Source organism: Arvicanthis niloticus, unplaced genomic scaffold, assembly GCF_011762505.2.
Source record: "Arvicanthis niloticus isolate mArvNil1 unplaced genomic scaffold, mArvNil1.pat.X pat_scaffold_73_arrow_ctg1, whole genome shotgun sequence".
Lineage (NCBI taxonomy): Eukaryota > Metazoa > Chordata > Mammalia > Rodentia > Muridae > Arvicanthis > Arvicanthis niloticus.
Genome location: NW_023046343.1, coordinates 299,535 through 313,018, shown reverse-complemented (window position 1 = coordinate 313,018; position 13,484 = coordinate 299,535). Strand labels below are relative to the sequence as shown.

The 13,484-nt window shown below is 45.9% G+C and overlaps 1 protein-coding gene and 2 long non-coding RNA genes across 3 annotated transcripts in view; 2 read left to right on the top strand and 1 right to left on the bottom strand.

Annotated features, from left to right (window-relative positions):
• Window positions 1-13,484, top strand: part of LOC117702375 (uncharacterized) — a 71,639-nt gene that overhangs the window by 31,431 nt on the left and 26,724 nt on the right. The window lies entirely within an intron of this gene.
• On the top strand, window positions 2,177-3,694 carry LOC117702387 (uncharacterized). Its single transcript, XR_013070398.1, has 3 exons — window positions 2,177-2,404; window positions 3,358-3,425; window positions 3,515-3,694. It is a non-coding gene; the product is annotated as an uncharacterized LOC117702387 (long non-coding RNA).
• LOC117702390 (uncharacterized) lies at window positions 8,032-12,244 on the bottom strand. Its single transcript, XR_004606022.2, has 3 exons — window positions 11,989-12,244; window positions 9,594-9,649; window positions 8,032-8,062 (listed from the first exon to the last, which is right to left on the bottom strand). It is a non-coding gene; the product is annotated as an uncharacterized LOC117702390 (long non-coding RNA).

Sequence of the window (13,484 nt, the reverse complement as noted above, 5' to 3'; positions counted from 1 at the left end):
CATGGCCTTTGTGGGCCACACCCATCAGGTGTCAAACAGATCAGCCTCTTGTGTCTCCTTTGTGTTGGTCAAATCAACTATAGCCTCAGGCCCAGAAGCCACATTCTGGAACCTTTGTATGTAATATAAAGCCCCCCACCTGCACTTTTGAACACAGAGAGTGTCTCTCTCTGTCACTCTTTTCTGTCTCTCTGTATCTCTCTCTCTCTCTCTCTCTCTCTCTCTCTCTCTCTCTCTCTCTCTCATCTTCATATCACTTGGCCCAGTATACACAGACCCTTTCCACTGAAAGTGTTGGACTGTGTGACATACACTAGCTGTAAGACTTAAAGGTTCTGAGGAGGTTTGGCTGGGTTAGGAGAGCTGGTATGGAGGGCTTTGTCATTGAGGCATTATGCAACCCAGGAGCTCTGGCTTAGCCTTGTTCTCAGATGTACAATCTCTGCTGTGTGACCTCATGAAAATGGCATACCCTCAGTTCCCATTACTGTCAAATGGAGACAACCCAGTAGATGCTAGTGTCCTCAGTAACCATGGCCCAGTTTCTGAGGAACGTGTGTGTGTGTGTGTGTGAGTGTGTGTGTGTGTGTGTGTGTGTGTGTGAGAGAGAGAGAGAGAGAGAGAGAGAGAGAGAGAGAGAGAGAGAGAGAGAGAGATGGGGGGATGGTTAAGTTCTGTGCTTCCCTTTACTTGGCCACCTCCAGACAGGAGGAGGAAACGTGGAACTTGCACATCGGAAGCAGGCATCCCATCACACTCCTGCACTGAGGTGTGCTTGTGCTCTGCTCTCACAGGGAACTCAGGCTTCAGAACTATGTCCCAGAGGATGAAGACCTGAAGAGGTGTCGGGTCCCCCAGGCCAAACCAGTTGCAGGTACATGGACCTCTTTTCCCCCAGGCTCCTTCCAGTCACCCTCAGAGAAGAGGTACCAAGTCAGAGAGAGCCATCTGGGGCATTCACACACCTTCTCAGGGAACATACATAAAAGGGTCAGGAGGGCAGGGAGGAGGCCCCTTGTACCTCCAACCTGGAGTGGGCCACAGGTCCTCAGGGCATGAGGAGTAGAAGTGACCTGAGATCCTTGGACAGCAAGGCAAGATGGTGAGTCCTGTATTGCTGGGGAGAGGGGCAGAATGAAAGACCCCAGAGAGAAGCTAACCATAGAGCCTCAGGGGACAACCAGCAGCAACACAAAGGCCAGAGAGAGCCTTGTCCAGATTCCCCACTCCTTTGACTGAGGGTGACAGATGTAGGGTGAAGAGGGAACCTCCTAGTCACAGGAGCAGATTTATCCTTGGTCCTGAAGGATCTGGCTTCCTTTGGTTTTGAGACAGGGTCTCACTGTGGAGCTTACTTTCTGGACCAGGCTGGCCTTAAGCTCACAGACATCTACCTGCCTCTGCCTCCCAAGTGCCACCATGCTTATCCAAGAATCTTAGTTTTTAATTCTTGATACCAACTTTCCATTGTGCAAGTAATGAATGAGTAAATACCTCATCAAAAATTCAGAAGTTGCCCTATTGTTCGTTGCTACTCCTCTCCCTGCCCCATGGAGTAGTGGAGGGTGGCATGGGCACCCCACAGGGTGGGAGGGTGATGAGAAACTGGCCCTAGGCCTCTACCAGGAGGCTACCAGAACTTAAGTTTGGCAGAAGGAAGGAATGTCAGAGAAACACATCCCTGGTGACAGGTCTGAAGGCTGTCCACGTTGTTCCGTTTCAGGCATGCGTCCCCAGAAAGGGACACTCAGAGAGAGACCTAGGGACTTACTGGAGGCAGGAGGTGCCTGTCATGAGTCTGAGGTGGGATAAAAGGGAAGATAAGGCACCCAGACTCCAGCCATGCCAGACCTAGAGGCCATCCCTAGGACCTTCCCTTTTAGTGCCATAGCTCCCATGGACACAGGCTCCTCCCATTTTGTATCTGGAAGCCTGAGGCCCGGGCCTTGTCCACTCCAGCTATAGCCTGCTCTGTCCCTTTCTGGGCCCTGGGGTCTGCCTTCAACCTAGGAGACCAGATGTCTTCCAGGGTTGCTGCTGAGTGGTGTCCCTCCTCTTCCCTGGGGCCCTTTTGGCTGTTAAGTCTGGAGGAAGAGCTCCCACCCACCAGGCCTGTGTTGTTCTTTCCCCCTCTAGTGGAGGAGAAGGTGAAGGAGCCGCGGGAGGCTGCCAAGCCAGAGCCTGTCATTGAGGAAGTGGTGAGTACCTGGGAGGCCCCTCCCTGCTTGTGCTGCTTCCTTCTCTAGCTGTCTCTGTTCCCACCCTACTAACTTCCTTGCCTGCCTGCATTTTTCTGCCTCTATACCCAGTCTCTGCACTCCCTCTCAGGCTGGGCCTTGGCCCTGAAGCATTGTCTCCTCTCTCCCTAGGACCTGGCCAACCTGGCACCTCGGAAACCTGACTGGTGAGTGTTGTCCATGAAGGCTGGCACAAGCCCTTTGGGGAGGTGATGGTGTTTGGTGCATGTCAGAGGCCTCGGCTGGGAGGACAGCCAAGGGACAGATAGGGAATAGGGACAAGCACTGCAGGCATAGCTCTGCCCAAGAGAGTCAGGGATGAGGGCTAAGTAAGTAAGGCATGAGACATGGGCGAGGGTAAAGTGCTGAAGAGGGGCCCGAGGGATGAAAGAGCAGGCATCCTTTCGAGCCTCTTCTGTAGGGGGGAAAACTCACCTACTCTGGGGGCTCCGACTTAGCAGTGCACCCCTGTGTGCTCAGGATACCACAGTGGAGAGACGGATGGGCAAGCAGATAGGGCTTAGGCCTCTGTTGTAACTGTGAAGTAGGGAACCCAATCTCTTCAAGCCTGGAAGCCCCTCTGAGTGAGCTGAGAATATGGGTGAGGGAAGGTGCTATAGGCACGTCTCTTGGTGCCTGTAGATCTGTGGGGTGACAGCACCTACCACAGTGCTTTAATTTGATGAAACAGCCATGAGGTGTATGCTGAAGGAACTGCAGAACTAGAGAACTCAGGCTGATTTTAGGAATTCTGGAAGCCCCAAGAGTGGGGGTGGGAGGCTGTGGCCAGAGGGGGAATAGGGCTGACAGTTGGCGACCACAAGTTTCTCTCTGATGCTGACTTAGGAGACATAGAAGGGGGATCCCAAAGAGCCAGCCACCATTCTGTTTCAGTCTTCTACCTTGACTGAGTGTGTGGTAGGTGTCCCCTTCTCTCAGTTACCTCGGTGGAGTTAGGAAGGATGATGGATGGTAGGGTCCAGAAGAGCAGAGAAGGTAGCATCATGCTCTCCCCAGAGCAGCATCTCAGGCAGGATTAATATCAAAGCCCTGCAGGAAGATCCCAGGGCCACACCATGCTAACCCTTAGCTTCTGCGTTTCCCCTCTCTCCTGATGTAGGGATCTGAAGAGAGATGTGGCCAAGAAGCTGGAGAAACAGACCCAGAGAGCCATTGTAGAGCTGATCCGTAAGTGCACTCTGGCCAGTGGGGGCCTGCCCTTGGAGCAGTGACTTCAGCACAGGCCTTTTCCACTTGTCTGTTCTCTCTCCATCCAGGTGAACGGCTGAAAGGTCAGGTGGACAGCCTGGCCTCTGCAGTGGCTGCCAACATTGAAACAGAGGCCTGTGACTCCGACTGACATGTTTTCCTGGTTTAATTTCTTGAGCACACACATCTCCTGTCATGTAAATGGTGCTTTTTAACTTCTGTAAATAAACTTTTATTTAGTAGAGGCATGTCGCTTCTAGTTTTCTAAAGACTGGCAGAGTTCTTGCAGTTTTGACATCAGAGAAGACCTAATAGGGGCTGGAGAGATGACTCAGTGTTGAGAGCACTGACTGCTCTTCCAGAGGTCCTGAGTTCAGTCCCCAGCAGCAACCACATGGTGGCTCACAGCCATCTGTAATGGGATCCAATGCCCTCTTCTGGTATTTCTTAAGACAGTGAATGTGTACTCAGATACATTAAATAAATTTAAAGAGGAGAGAGAGAGAGAGTGAGAGAGAGAGAGAGAACCTAATAGTAGTCCCAGTATACAAGAGTTTAGTAATCACTGACATTATTTTAGGAATTCTTCCAGGATCATCATTAAGAATTAAGAAATCATCTATTTGTGGGGCTGTGGTGGCCCACGCCTTTAATCCCAGCACTTGGGAGGCAAAGACAGGTGGATTTCTGAGTTCAAGGCCAGACTGGTCTACAGAGTGAGTTCCAGGACAGCCAGGACTACACAGAGAAACCCTGTCTCAAAAAAACTAAAAAAGAAAACGAAAAGAAATTGCCTATATAGCATCACAAGACAGTACATCTTCATTGTTCTCCAGAGATCTGCTCATTAAGTAGGGTTACTACCTAGTGATTGTTACATATATTTAATAACAGGAAACATATCAACAGCAGGAATCTTTCCTAAAAATGAATTTCTGATGGGCCTTGCCTACCCTAGTTCTGTCATAAATTAGAATCCAAAGTAGACCCATCTCAGGAATGTCACCTGCTAGTTTCTAGCTTCTCCCAAGTTGGCTCCTGACAGTTTATTTTAGGGCTTCCTCTCACCCTAACTCATGAAGTGTGGTGGTCCATGTGTGTTGTGTTCCTTCCATATGGTGGCCCAGCTTTGGCAGACAGTGCCAAGGACTTAGGTCATGCAGTACAGTGCATGTGCACACAGAAGTTAGGACACCCAAACAAAGTAAATATAATCATTCAGATGACAGTTTTGAATCTCCGTGTGGCTGCAGATAACCTGGAATACCAGCAGTCGAGGGAGGCAGGGGGATCAGGGGTTCAGATCATCCAGCTACAGGCCAGCTTGAGGCTAGCCTGGGCCATAGAACCTTGTCTCAGGAAGTAGAAAGAAGGTGGTTGTTGGGGTGGGGGCAGGCAAGAGAAGGGAGAAGAGAGAGGAGATGTAGGGAAGGGAAGGTTTAGAGGCAGCTGTCAGAAGGTCTGCTTAGCTCAGAGCAAGGCCTGAAGTAGTGAATGCCCCACAAGGCACTGAGTAGTCACACAGGCTGGGGCTCTAATTCCCTCAAAAGACAGAGATCAGTATAGAGCTCTCAGCAGTGCAGCTTGGAATGAAAAGATTCCATGCTATCTGGGTTCTCAGTGGCAGTAGGAGGCTGATCTCTGGCATGGAGTCAGACTCCTGGTGACTGGGAACCCCTGCAGCCCCGGCTCTGGGACTAGACTGCTGTTGAGAAAGCTAACAAAGGTAGCACATCTCAATCTGTGGTCTTTGGAGACTTAACTCCCTAATAAGGAAGGAGAAAAACAAACTGTGCCATGCCAGTATAACTTCTGACAAGCCGGGCAATGGTGGTGCAGGCCTTTAATCCCAGCACTTGGAGGCACAGGCAGGTAGATTTTTGAGTTCGAGGACAGCCTGGTCTACAGAGTGTGTTCCAGGACAGCCAGGGGAAACAGGAAGTGGCACTATTTGGAAGTGTGACTTTGTTGGAGCAGGTGTGTCACTGTGGGCATGGGCTTTAATACCCTCAACCAAGCTGCCTGGAAGCCAGCCTTTAGATGAAGATGTAGAACTCTCAGCTCTCCCTGCACCATGCCTGCCTGGATGCTGCCATGTTCCTGACTTGATGATAATGGACTGAACCTCTGAACCTGTAAGCCAGCCCCAATTAAATGTTGTCCTCAGAAGAGTTGCCTTGCTCATGGTGTCTATTCACAGCAGGAAAACCCTAAGACAGCCAATAATCGTGCATTTATCTGGTTGTTAATGGTTGGGTTAGAGTAGCTCAGAACCTGCCTGACATCGAGCCAGCAACTTGTTAATAAATCATGTCTTTTACTTGGGAGCTAAAAGGGAATGACAGAGTTGGGCAGACTCCCCCCATCCCCAGTAAAATTACTGCTGCACTGTAAAGTTTGTTTGTAACCCAAGGGCAACTTCTGAGACAATATTTAATTTCCTTAAATAATTTATTTTCATTTTTCTAGACAGGGTTTTTTGTGTGTAGCCCTGGTTGTCCTAGAACTCAGTATGTAGACCAGGCTGGCTTCAAATTCAGAGGTCTGCCTACCTCTGCCTCCCAAATGTTGGGATTAAAATGGGCACTACCACCAGCAGGTGAATATACTTTATTATAATTATTTTTGGTTTCGTTGCCTTGTTTTAGATGGATGTACTGTGCAGCTTTGGCAGGCCTAGACCTTGCTATGTATACCAGACTGGCCTCCAGCTCACAGCCATCTGCCTGTGTCTGTCTCCTGACTGCCAGGACCACACATGGACACCACAATTATTTTTGAGTTGTTGGAGATATTGAACACAGGGCCTCACATATAACAAGAAAGAATTCTATCACTGAGCTATCTCTATAGCTCAAGAAAACAGCTTTATGTTTATATATATATATATATATATGTGTGTGTGTGTGTGTGTGTGTGTGTGTGTGTGTGTCTGTGTGTGTGTGTGTGTGTGTGTGTGTGTGTGTGTGTGTGATGTATGTGTGTGCTGTCTACTCATCTGTGTGTAGGTACCTGCTTCACTGTGTATGTGTGGATAACCTGCTCTATCTTCATTTACTTTATTTTCTTGAAATAGGGTCTTTCACTGATCCCAGAGTTAACCCTGACAAGCCACAGTGGTCCTCCTGCCTCTGCCCTTCAGCACTGGGGTTACAGGCAAGCAGCCATGGCTGGCTTCTTCAGATGGAATAGGGAATTTTAACTCTGTTCTTTATACTGATGTCACAAACATGGTCCCCCTGAATCATTTCCCCAATCTCTAATTTTTAAAATATAGTAAAAGTGAGCTTGTATATAACAGCGCCTCTTTGTCTATTGTGCTATGGGTATGTGTTGCAGTTATCTATGCCAGTCATTGAGGCTGATAGAAAAATTTCACCTCACAGCTGAACATGATAGTAGTATACTCCTTTAAACCGAGCACTCAGGAGGCAGAGGCAGGTGGATCTCTATGAGTTCAAGGCCAGCCTAGTCTACAAAGTGAGTTCAAGACAGCCAAAGCTGGTTACATTGAAAAATCTTGTCTCAAAAAACAAAACAAAATCACCTCACAACTTTTATGGGCTCTAGTGTAAGTTTTAGTATTTGTACAACCAAGTACACAAAACAAAGTTCATTCTTTCTTGGCCAAACATCTCTCATATGGATCAAGAAGATTATTCTTTTTCTTAAAAAGGATGATGACAAGGAGGGAGGGATGTTTGACCTAGCCATGTGTGATGTGCAGACTTCTGTGCCTTGGATAAAAGAGTTGGGCATTTTGTAGTTGTTTTCAAAAGCTAAATGTCACAGGCCCCAAACTAAACCACTGACAGGATGAATGTTTAAAAAAAAAAAAAAAAAAAAAAAAAAAAAAAAAAAAAAAAAGTAAGCTATGTGGGGGAATAATCTGCATTTAAAGACCAATAAACCATTAGTTGGGCAAACTTATCACCCAGCTCACTTCTGCTCCCCATCCTCTCCTCCTCATCACACTTCTTTTTCTGCCCATCCCCCCTCCTCTTTAAGACATGTTTTAATTACATATTTTATGTGTGTGCATGAGCATGTGTTTGTGTACGTGTGTGGCATGGTGTATGTGTGGTGGTGAGGACAACTTCTAGAATTTAGGGTTGTCCTTCTACCATGTGAGTCCCTAGGATCAAACACCAAGTCAGGCTTGGTATCAAGTGCCTTTACCTGCCGAGCCATCTCACCAGCCCATCTCTGCTTCATTAGGCTGTTCTGTAGCTGGGTGAACCCACTGGGCTATGGTCACATGATCTGAATCATGTGCCCACTTGCTACTGAGTTCCCTCCATTTGGTCATTGTCCATGCCAGGCACTGCACTCTGACCTCTGTGGCTTTCTGTTTCTGCATTATTGGACCAGGATCCCATTCAACTTTGGGGAGTAAGAGGAGAGAGGGAAGAAATGGAAAAGCAAGTAATGGAGGGGTGTGTGAAGGGAAGAATGTGAGTGGTTGAGGCAAGGGATAATAAAATGAAGACTCGCAGAATTCTGGAGCAGAACTGGCACTCACCCTGGTAGGTTTCTTGGTGACTGCCACATATAGGCTCACTGACCTTGAAGTAGGGGAGTATGCAGCACATCTGTATATTCTTGATGCACAAGGCCTGAAGTGAGACACAGAACACTGCTTCCTTCATCTCCCTCCAGGCCCCTTGACCATTGTTAGTGGTAGCAGGAATGGTGGATAGAGTAACGAACACTAGACCAGGAGTTCAGAAGACAGGCTTCAGATCCTCCACATCTATCCTGGTCCTCACCATTGTTCCCTATATAACTATAGTAAATGTTCTGTGCTTTCCTAGCCTCCCTCCTCTTCCTTATTAGAAAGAAAGTCTCTGTTCTACAAATCACAGAGTGTCATTGTGATAGTACAGAAAGTAAAAGCTGGGAAACGTCTTCCCAAACAGGCATTTCTGGAGCTGGAGAGATGGCTCAGCACCTGTTGCTCTTTCAGAGGAGTGGAGTTGGGTTCCCAGCTCCTGTACCAGATGGCTCACAACTGCCTGTAACTCCAGCTCCAGGGGATCTTCTGTCTTCCATGGGGACCTGTGTACATGTGGTGTGAGCTCATACAGACCCACATACATTAAAATAATTATTAATAAGAAAAAAAATTTCTAAAAAAAATGGAGGGAGTTTCTTCTTTTATTTTTCTTTTTGTTGTTTCCTTTTCTACTTTTCTTTCCTCTGTGTAGCCCTGGCTGTCCAGGACCTCTGTAGACCAAGCTGACCTCTCTGCCTCTCTACTTTGATATTTCTACTTTTTTGTTACTTGATTGATTGATTGGTTGGTTGCTTGATTGATTGATTTGAGACAGAGTCTCTGTAGCTCTACCTATCCTGCAACTTACTATGTAGACTAGACTGGTCTTAGACTCACATAGAAATTTCTACCTGTGTCTCCCCAGTACTAGAATTAACATGAGACATCATATCTGGCAAAAATTGGGATTTATTATAAGCATTGGTGAGTGACTTACAATCCATACTGTCTTAAATAGCAGTACACTCCAGCTTACCACATCACAGTTAAGAGGAAGGGTTGACAGAATGCATCTTGGGTTTTGGGTGTGAGGGTGATGTATAAATATCCTGGTTATCACTGTGGAAATAGTGTTCACACCAGCATAAAACCAACCTGAATTTGAGCCATGACCTCCTCATGCATTTAATGGATCTCACAGGTAGCTTGCAGACTGGAGCAATGTGTGGAAGAGCTCCAAGGGGTAACCAAATGATTCATTCATTCTCTCTCTCTCTCTCTCTCTCTCTCTCTCTCTCTCTCTCTCTAATATTTATTTTATGTATGTGAATACACTATTGCTTTTTTCAGACACACCAAAAGAGTGCATCAGATTCCATTACAGATGGTTGTGAGCTACCATGTAGTTGCTGGGAATTGAACCCAGAACCTCTGAAACAGCAGTCAGTGCTCTTAACTGGTGAACCAACTCTCCAGTACCCACTTGGACTCTCTTATGATTATGGTGTTCCCAAGCAAGCTGCTCCTGTTCCCTACCTCACAGAAGTACCTGGGAGGGAATCAATATCTCTCTCTCTCTCTCTCTCTCTCTCTCTCTCTCTCTCTCTCTCTCTCTCCATCCCTGTTCTTGGAGCCTAGAAAGTAGAGCTCACCTTTGTCTTTTGTAGAAGTTCCTCGGTCATGTGAGATCCCATAGGAAGGAAGAAATCTGGAGGATAGCAGCACACACAGAAGAGTTACTGCCCTGTCTATGACCACAGGGAAAAGGGTAGGTGCAGGGGCCCTGCTCATGCAGGAGCATCCCATCCCGTCATTAGAGCCCAGGGTTTCCTTCTTAGCACAAGCTGATCTCTACAAACAGTCAGGAGTGAAACAGAGATCTGCTGCATCTACTTCATGGGGAAATAACTTAGAAAATTCATAGGTTTAACTATTTTTATTCTTAAAATTCTTTTTTTTTTAAAATTGGTATATGTAATTTTATGTGATATTGGGTTTCATAAAGACATTTTTATGTAAGTATGAACTATTGAAGCTGCAGAGGTGGCTCAGCAGTTAAGAGCACTTATTGCTCTTGTAGAAGACCCATGTTCAGTTCCCAGCACCCAAACAATGGCTCACAACCACCCATAACTCCAGGGCCCTTTTCTTGCCTCTGAAAGCAGTGAACAAACAGTGCCAGTTCACCAGCATGGTCCACATATGTGAACACCAGCAAAACACATGTGCACATAAGATAAGCCTTAAAGGAAAGTGCTTTGGCAATATTCCTCCATGTACCCTCCACATCTCCCTTTTCTTCTCTCGCCTGACAACTAGTCCTCTTTATTCTGCTAGACAACTGACCCTACCACCCATCTTTCTTTAGGGTCTGTGTAGACTAGGCTGGCTTTGGGATTTCTATATAAGTCCAGGATGACCTTGTACTTCTGAGCCTGCTGCCTCTACCTCCTGCTGCCTCCTACTAATGTGCTAGTATTACAGATGTGTGTCCCTCTGTCCAGTTACGTGGCACTAGGGATGGAGCCCAGGGCTTTGTGCATGCTAGGCAAGTACTCTAGTGAGCCATCCTCAACCATCCCTGCCACTTGTATTTGTATTAGTTGGTTAAGAAAATCTATATTAAGTTATAAATTATCTGTGATAATGCTGAGACATCTTAAAGGATGTTGAGTTTCACTAGTCTACATGTAAGTAATTATAGAAGAATCATACAGAATTATACTTGAGTCATATAACTTCAAATCATTGAACAACAGGGTCTCTCTACATAGCTCTGGCTGTCCTGGAACTCACTCTGTAGACCAGGCTGGTCTCAAGCTTAAAGTCACAGATGCCCTGCCTCTGCCTCCCAAGTATTGGCATTAAAGGTGTGGACCACCATGCCTGACATCTATGAGTCCTTTATGAAAATATTTATTAATACTTGGCATACGTCATGCTGTCACTGTATCTTCCACCACTGGTGTGTCCTACTGTGAATCTGGGGACATTACTGCCATGCACGCATCTAGCCCAGTTTGCAGCACACACTATATATTTCTTGGATATGTAATAGGCTAGTGCTGGGCCCTGGGAAAACCAGCATGGTGTTAAAGATATTGGGAGCAATATGGATGATGTCTTACAGTAATTTAAGCTGTTACTAAGCAAACGTTCTCTCAGGCTTGAGGAAAATAATTGCTATTGATAACCAATGTTCCATTTTAGACACATATCCGGCAAATGGGCCACACAGACCGCTGCCACTGATGTGCAAATGCTGAGGAAAAAAACTCTAAATGGGAAAGAATGTACATTTAAATTTCAATGTAAATTTAAATTATAGCCAAAAGAGGGACAGCTCTTTAGGAATGGAAAAAACCTTTAATAGTGAATAAATCATCATTTAATTTAACCATTGTAGGCCTAAAAGCAGCCACCAATAAAGAAAGCGTTCAAGCTCAACATTAAAAACAACTAATCTGACTATTCGTAATAAATTCCCATATTATAAATTGGGTACATTACTGCCTACAAGCTATCTCTGGGCCCCCAGAGCCTCCCACAGTTAACTGTGGAGGCTGCATTTGTTAAACGCTGTCAATCATCAGCCAGAAGAAAAGAGTCTCCTTCTACAGAGCCTACTGATGTTCTTTTGGGGCTTGAGATATGTACAGATATGAATGCTGTGGTAACGAGTGCTTCCTAGGTGAGTGTCCTCTTTAGTTCTAGTATTTGGAAAACCAGTGGCCCTGGATTTGAAAGGCTGGGGTCCAACTCCCAGTTGTGAGACAAGTGACACTGTAGGAATCTTTCTCTGGATTTCTGCTTCGTTTGTAAAATGAGGTATTAAGGATCAAATAAATCTAAATGGTGAGACTGGGAATATAGCTAAACGGTACGATGCTTAGCCAGTATGCACAAGGTACTCAATCTCCAGCACCATGAATGAATGAATGAATGATGAGTGAATGAATCTAATGGTATTTACACTTCTAATATCCCCATAGATTAGATATATTGCAGAAAAAAAAAAAGTGACTAGAGCAAGAAGTTGTAACTCACCAACTGCAAAGGAAGTCCACACTGAGCTGGCTAGAACAAGGATGAGAACTGAGGAGGTCACTCTCATGGTGACAGATCTGTGGAAGGAAGCATTTCTTTGCCCTCTGGCTTTACTTACTTTCAGCTGTGGAAGACACTCCTGACTGAAGGAGCCTCAGCTCAGTGTTAACGAAGTCAATGAACGTCATCAGCCTTCTGTGGGTGGAAAGCAGCTTCTCTGTCTCCCCTGGCCTGAGAGTGTAGAGAAAAGTAGCCTTTCCTGTCCTCCCTCATGCCTCCATTCTCCAGGGAAGAAATTCCTTAAGTGATACCCATCTGCAGAATCAGTGTTTCTGCAACAGATATGAGATGAACGTTGTTCTCTTCAGTAATTTTTCTAACCCCTAGATAAGAGCAAACCACAGTAATCCCAGCACTTGGGAGGCAGAGGCAGGCGGATTTCTGAGTTCGAGGCCAGCCTGGTCTACAGAGTGAGTTCTAGGACAGCCAGGGCTACACAGAGAAACCCTGTCTCAAAAAAAAAAAAAAAAAAAAAAAAAAAAAAAAAAAAACAAAACAAAAAAAAAAAAAAACAAAACAAACAAAAAACAAAAACAAAAAAACAAAACAAAACAAAAAAACAAATCAAACAAACAAAAAAAGAGCAAACCACAGAAGCTAAGGTTAGTACATTTAGACATTTAGACATTTTCCAAGAAGTCTGGATTGGCAGGTGGTACTGTTTGTGTGCTGAGTTTTACAGCCTGAATGGTACTGCCATCATGGACTCAGTAGTGCTAATGTCTCAGGGCCTACTAAGTCTGGGGTCCTCTTACAGTGGTTTGAATAGGAATGGCCCCCATAGGCTCATATATTTGAATGGTCATCATCAGTGAGCAGCATACTTGAGAAAGATGAAGAGGTGTGACCTTGTTGGAGGAAGGGAAAGTGTTTTGGGTTTCAAAAGCTACTTCTCCAGCACTGTGTCTTCCTGCACACCGCCATGCTTCCCACCATGATGAAATGAACTGATCTGAAAGCAAGCCCAACTAAATGTTTTCCCTTCTAAGAGTTGCCTTGGTCATCCTGTCTTTTCACAGCCACAGAGCAGCAGCGAGCAGGCCAGGACTCTTGGGAATACTTTGACAGGACAGCGTAACTAGCATTCAGTAGCTCACTCCAGTGTATGGCTACTGAATGTCACTTTAGCCTGATTTTGCCATTCTTCCTGGTCATCACCCCTATTTATGGGCCCCAAGTCATACCCAAGCCACTACTGCAGCTTCTGTTCATTTGTGTGCTTTGAGACAGGGTCTCACTCTAGCCTAGGCTAACCTTGACCTCACTTTGTAGTTCAGACTGGCAGTCCTGCTTCAGTGTGGGATTATAGGCATGCATCCAAATTACAGATCTTCCTCCTATATCTCCTCAGCCATATATCTGATCAAATTCTCTAAGCCCAGCTCTGTGTGTGAGCACAGGCCTATGTTTTGTGCTCTCTGTGGCTTTAGACATGC